The sequence below is a fragment of the Manis javanica genome, chromosome 2 (genome assembly GCF_040802235.1).
Source record: "Manis javanica isolate MJ-LG chromosome 2, MJ_LKY, whole genome shotgun sequence".
In the NCBI taxonomy this organism is placed as follows: Eukaryota; Metazoa; Chordata; class Mammalia; order Pholidota; family Manidae; genus Manis; species Manis javanica.
In genome coordinates this window covers 41,978,246-41,985,415 of record NC_133157.1, presented here as the reverse complement: position 1 = coordinate 41,985,415, position 7,170 = coordinate 41,978,246, and the positions used below count along the sequence as shown (strand labels likewise).

At 38.0% G+C, this 7,170-nt stretch overlaps 1 long non-coding RNA gene across 1 annotated transcript in view; it reads left to right on the top strand.

The window, feature by feature from the left end:
* Positions 1-24: 24 nt before the first annotated feature.
* The window catches only part of LOC140847674 (uncharacterized), a 173,313-nt gene continuing 166,167 nt past the window's right edge, over positions 25-7,170 (top strand). Inside the window, exon 1 of the long non-coding RNA XR_012127677.1 lies at positions 25-108. This is a non-coding gene — a long non-coding RNA (uncharacterized lncRNA). The remainder of the gene's footprint in view (positions 109-7,170) is intronic.

Sequence of the window (7,170 nt, the reverse complement as noted above, 5' to 3'; positions counted from 1 at the left end):
CGTAGCTCATGTTTGCGTTTTCGATTTGCGAGGACGTGGACGTACAAGACCTGTGGAAGGGGGCGGGGCCGCGCTGCGTGCAAATGTTGGTGTAAGGCGTTAACGGAGGTAGACGGCACTGCTTCGCGGGGAGGGTCGCGGTACCCGAGAAAGTCAAGCGCAGTTGAGGGTTGTGAATGACTTGTTTGTGCTTGGCGGGTAGTGGGCGTTCAACAAATATTTGATAAGTGAATGGATTTATTTTTTCCTTATGGCGCAATTAAAACGTACATTGTAACTTCACCCCAGGACCGGTTAGGTAATTTCCTTTCACCACAAGTTTGTCTTTACATGTAAGCATTTTCTCAAGCATGATTTTCAAACCTTTAAACTTCATATTTGCTAGTGGCACAATGTGGATGAGTTTTTTTTTTAACCTTTGAAGACGTACTTAACCATTCTTTCGTGCTGTGAGGTGTTTTTTTTAACTTCTTGTTAAATAACTTTTGCTCTGCGCGTTATGTGTTCAGGTTAGTCGCTACAGATGAGTGGCACTTAAAGTTTTCATCTTTAAAAATCATAGAGAATATCTTTGTCATTTACAAAGAAAAAAAAAGGAGAAATAAGTGCACAAAGTGACTCCCTCAAACCTATACCCTGGGCAGAAATAGACTCCTTACCACTGCTCTATGCGTTGTTTCATAATACCATAGGTATCATTTATTGAGTTCCTACTGTGTGTTTGGTACTGTGCTCCCCAGTCTACATAAAGAATTATGCCTACTCCTTAAGACATATCTAGGATATATGTAGATAATTATCATACAGTTTCATGGAATTCCAAAGCCCTCTGAATCCTGAGGACACCAGACTGGTACTGAATTGATGACCGCCTTTCTCATATAACACCTATGGGGAAAACACTAACACCCCCAGTTTGAAGTAAGATTGAGACTCGGAGTAAGTGTCTGGGAGAGGAATATAGTGCCAAGACAGTTTTTCCTACTCCAAATTTTGCCTAGAGGAAATAATTTCCCTCGTCTCCAACAGGTTTCTGATTTTGTGCAATATCAGCCCTAGAACAACTATGCTTCCTAATAGAGAATCAAATACCAAGGCCTAAAATCTGCATCATCATGAGAAATAAGCTATATAATGAAAGTGGCTCTGTGTGCATGATGCTAGTGGATATACAGCCCCACCCCTCACATACCCATCTAATGGAACAATTATTTAGCCAGTATGTAGCAGGAGTGTAGCTTGTATGCCTCTCCATGGATCAGAGAAAAATACCAGGAGGGGAAAAGTAATTATGATTTAGTACCGTGGTCCATAGTACTTGTATGTGCCAGAGTGTAAAATAGAACGACAAATATCATAGTATGCGTCCCTTCTTTTGGGAACTGAAGAAAAAATGATAGTGTGTAGTAGTATGATCCCTATTAGCAGCACCAAAGGATGGATTTGGAGGTCTTTACCCCTCATCCTCTCCAACCTGTTAATCAGCTCAAATAAACCACCCTAGATAACTGTACCATATAACTGTAAATAGGTTTTGCTATTGAAATATATCTTCAAGTGAGAGCCTTCATCCTCCATATTCAACCAGAATGAAATCCTTAAGACCCAAGTTAGAAAATTTTGAGTTTTTCATTTATCCACACATAATTAATGATCACTCATACAAAAAGGCTCTTTATGGAGGGAAGCAGCAAAGCAGATGGATAAGAACTTGGGCTCCGGAATCAGAGCTGGTGTAAATACTCTCTTCCTTTGATTGGTTATGAGACTTTAGGCAGTACTTAACTTCTCTGCCTCATTTTCCTCAGCTGTCAAATGGCAAACAGAATAATTTCTCATGGGGTTGTCATGAGGCTCACTTGAGATCAAGCAAGCTAAGAACTGCACATTAAAGAAATGGTGGCCCTAATCTCTGTTTTAGTAACTACACAGGGATAGCACACCAATAATGATTTATAAACTTCTTAAACTATGTACATATATCTAATTCCATATATATATATCAGAACCCAAGGAACATTTTTGCTACATCATAAATGTCAGTTATTGTGAGGAAGCCTTTTCCCCATCTTCTCTTCATCAGTGTATTGCAGAAATGTATTATGTGCTGCTTTGGAGCAGTAGCTGAGGACTTGCTGATTGCCTCCCATTTACCAAGATTACAGCAAATTAGATGTAACTGACTGGCATTTGAATGATCTGATGTCTGACATGGATGAGGAGTAAACCACAGAGAGTTTAATTTCTTTTAAGAAATGAGATTTTGTGCAGTTGCTTTAATCATTGCAGACTTACCAATATGTACTGTATGGTACATTACCTTCTGTTGGAATGAGCCAGCACCCAACTGAGGTACTTCCAGTTGAAATCTTTGTTCCTGAAACTATAAAGTTAGTTCTGTGAGCCAAAGTGATATAAATGATTTATAAAGCTCTGGTGGGTTCATTTCTAGAGCTAGCAGTCTATAGTTCTGCTGATGCACAATATAGGCAATACCCTGCATGAGAACATCATTAGGATCCAGTAGATATTTGTTTTCAGGTCCTCCTGGACTCACAGTTTTATAAACAATAAGCCAATATGCTTCTCAATGGGAGGGATCACGTCCTTGACCAGGTATTAACCTGTTTCTTCCATGTTGGTGCTCTGTACCTAGCAGAGAACTGTTGTGAATGATCTAAGGCCTAAAATAAAGAGTCTCCAAAAGGGAGAAATTCCTAGCTCACTACAGCATCATAAAACACACAACAAGAAAGATGGCAAGAACTAGAAAGATAAGCCTATCATTTTTCTTAAGTCCTATTCAAGATCATTAGCTAATTTCTTATAGAGGAAGACAGGTTTTGTATTGGTATCGATAAATTTGTCATAATCTGTCACAGTTGGGATGCAGTCAGCATTGCTCAGTGATGGTTTGGGTGCTGTCCTACTGTGTGCTTGAGCCACAGTGGACCAGGGGCGGAGGAGCAGCAGTGCTCTCAACAGCAGTGCCTCCCTCTAGCCATACACTTCCCCACACCCACCTCAGAACCAGAGCACATGTGCCTCTGGCTACCTTGCTACTTGCAACTGTCAGCATTTTTTGCATTTATATTTGTACTTTATTGTACTGACTAGTATGTTTCTTTGTAAGTAGGTTCTTCAGTTATTTCATGTGTGATTTCTGCCTCTCGGCCTTGTCACAGGCTATTTGAGACCCATGATGTTGTGCTTATAAATTACCCCTTCCGACTGCTTTATTTTTAGTATATATCAACTAAATAGCAAATGCCAGGTGGCAGATTGAAACTTTACTCCGGAGTTATCCTTGGCCCAGGCTCTTGTCATACAAGTGCTTCTTTTGGAAATAGCTTTTGCCTTTATTTGAGAGTCAGAGTCACTCAGTTCAAGGATCTGAGTCATTTTGGTGGAAGGTGGGAGAGCTGCTGTGGAGGACTTCCTTTCTCTTGTCATCAGTGCCATCTTTCCTACCTCCCTTCTCCACATTTTAGTCCAAAAAGAAATATAAAACCACAACTAGGGCCAATCTCAGGTCACTAAGTTTTAAAATTTTTGACATGTGGGGGATTTTGACGTCTATCTTTTTTCTGCAAAGTTATCTTGACAAACTTGTCCCTTTCTCTTCCATGTGAATCTAAGGACTGACTGGCCAGTAAGCTTCTACAAATATCCCTTGTGAGATTTTTATTGGAGTTGCATTGAATTTATAGATCAATTTTTTTGTCTTTGCATTTATGAGCATGATATCTCTACTTACAGCTCTTCCTGCTTCATCCTAAGGTGAGGAGACATTTATCTCCTCCCTGGAATGAAAGCTTCCTTATAACAGAGACATTGTCTAATTCACCTTTGTCTGCCGCTTACCTCTATGCCTAGTGCCTTGCTAATGTTAGATTCTCAATAAATGTTGAATGTAATTTAACTTAAGAAAGTTCCTATCAGAAACAGGAATAAATTAAGGAAATTCCTTTAATCAGTGCATAGATTTGACTTTGCAGAATTTACCAAGTTCCAAATATGGCATATGATTAAGTGATATCAATAAGGAAAGCTTAATTTGAATGTTATTGAATTTGTAGGTGGCAGAAACAACAGGCCACTTAAGCATCAAGATTTCCAGATAGAATAAACATTTCATATAATGCCAAGGGAAAAGGCTAAGACATTTAGACTCATTATTTTTAGCCTGTATTTGTACCCATAGCATTAATAATGTGTTTAAATTTTGATTGGAAAGTTAAGAGAGTTTTGCCTTTATAGAAGTAATGGAATTTGATGAGTTGTTATCACAAAGGTTAATTAGTACTTCTTGTGAGAGCGAGCCCCTGAGTCACAGGCAGTAAGTCTGCTCTCATAAATGTAAGAAGCAATGGATTGTCATGCCATAAATCTTTTATCTTAACATACATAGAGAGATACTCATCTTTTTAGTAGCTTGCCTGGGAAATTACAGAATGTCTTTTGTCATAGTTAAGATTTTGTAATTTTTCATATAAAGTATAAGTATGCAGACATGCACAAATAATTTAGTATAGAACAATAAACTAGATGGGTTGATGAGAGGTAAGTTATTACTATCAAATCATAGTATTAGTTCTCTCAAAATATATTTTCCTACTCAGAAATGAGTCATTATTTGCTTGCTCATATTCCATGTGCAGGGATATAAAAGAGAAATAGTGCCTGAACATTGTGATCACTTCTTGAGACTATCATTTGCTTTTACCAAGTAGTGCTTTAAGAAAAGAATGAAAATACTGCATGGGAAGTGATATAAGGATCTACTTCTAAAGCACTTTTTCCACTAATGAACTATATATTTTAAATCAGGAGATGTACACATTTCTTTTCTGAACACGGGAAAACAAGAAGAAAAACAAGTGGTCCCTTTGATGAATAGCAAATACCTAATACCCTTCTAGTTTTGCTATACATGGTCCAATTATCTCTCACATTTCTTAACAGTTTTTACAAGCTGCTTGTGTATTTGAGTAGAGTTAAAAGAAAAAAATCCATATGAAAAAAAAGAACAAAGTTGCTATCTAGATAATTTTAAATGCCTAAATAATATTATTGTGCCAAAAACAGTATAAAAAAATCCAGTTCAAATTCATACTTGGTGAAGGGCAGCTTGTGTACTGTCCAGCTCAGTCTGCCACGTGCTTGTTAAAATTAATTATCATTCAGCAGCTTTCACCCTCTAAGTAGAAATTGCAGAAAATATGCTTGGAGTGGAGAAATGCAAATTGGGTTATGAGATAATTTTGTACTCTAGGGACAGATTTTTTTTCATTTTGTATTACTTCATGTTGGAAAAAGTTCATAATCATTTATATAAGCAGAACAAGCCCCAAAACCAATCCATTTCCAACCTCATCATCACTTTCTGCATTCCAAACACCACTAAATTCCCAAATGAGTAGGCTAATTCTTCCCTTACAGAGCCATAAAACTTGCTTTGAGTATTACTAACATAGGTGACAGCACCTTACTCAAAATAATTGTTATTCTCCAGGAAAAGCATTCAAAAACCTCATTTCTGTGTGGTCATAACTCTGGTGGAAGTGAAGGAGGCTTCTCTCCTGTTTATCACACTGTATGTTATTTCTTTGAGCACCTTAGTCCTACCACAATGGGGGGTTATGGAAACACTCCAGAGTGCATGCTTAGAAGACAGTTCTTGTCATTTTATGTCTTTCAGATACACTCCTGAATATGTTATTTTTCAAGTGAATTTGGTCAGATGATTAAGTAGTACATTTAACATAGTATATTGTAATATCCTATCTTGCAGTTAACCTAAATATCCTTACCTAATTATTTTAAATGCAAAAGTGATAAAGGTTTGTTTAGAACCGAAGGAACAAACAACATCAAAACACTATTCAGTACCTTTCCCCACCCACCCCCTCCCCACTCTGGCTCCAAACTGATGTAAGGCAGGGTGATTCTTCTGGAGTGGCTAGCTTAACTCGTGTGAGATGAATTTGTGTTGTCTGCAGAGTTCTGAGGCTATGAGTAGAACCAGGGGGTTGAAGATACGAGATTTTTCCATCTCACACAGGAACTTCTGACAGAGGCGAATCATGATGACAGTGGTAGAGAGTTCCCCGCAGGACGCATTCAGGGGCAGGCTAGTTGTGCTAGGGCTTGTCCTGAGAGTGGTGCCAATTACTTCTTCAAGGGTGTGTTTCCTCTTTTAATTGTCACAGCCCAGAGAGCATTTACAAAGTGAAACTTCCTTGCAAGTGTGGGACTGAAACATAAACTTAAATTCCTCTCCTGATTCTGGCCAGCCCATGCAGAGAAAATGTCTGTAGAAGCTATCAAAGAGAAAAACTTTCTGAGATGATGTAAATTTTTTAATTGGAAAGGAGTAGAATAAAGAAATGAGACTTTTTAAACTATGAGTTTCAATCTAGCTCTTATTTCTGTCTACTACTTTTGTTTAGGGAAGGACTAAGATGACCAGGAAAAACTAATTTTGCAGTGTTACTCACTTTTTGGTAATTGAGCCCTTCCTACCTCCCCCCACTTCTCATCTCTACTTCAGAAAAATCAATACAATCAGGACTGTTCTGAAAAAATCTTTTCTACAGAAAAGTCCTGTAGAATAACTTTTTGTGAAAAAGGTTTAATTTATATGAAACCCATGAACCAATTCAGATTTTGCTTCCCCTGGCAGCCTTTCTGGCCTAGTTTAGCCACAGGATTCTTCTCTCTTCTGATCTAGAGCATTTTCCCATCTGTATTTTTTTTAGTATTCTCCTGCACTATTGATAGTTATCTTTTTGACCATGTGTTCTGTCTACCCTAAGATGATATTCTTGCTAGGCCCTCGGAGGCAGTATGTACAAAGTCAAAAATGAAACCCTTTACTCCAATCTAACTTAAAAACACTTCCTCCCCTGACCCCCACCAACCAATGCAGAAACAAGTGAAAACATACATTTATGGAGATGCTCATTGTAACTGGTTGGAAATACTCATTGCAGCTGGCTGGAAGGCATTATTGTAGTACTGAACTGTATAGGGCTTTCTACATAGCAGCTAATCAATAAATATAAATTTAATTTTATGAACAGATAACACATTCACATGTAAAAAATAAAAATGATATGAAAATGAATACACTGGGAAGTCTAGCTCCCACCCCAGTTCTCATCTGCT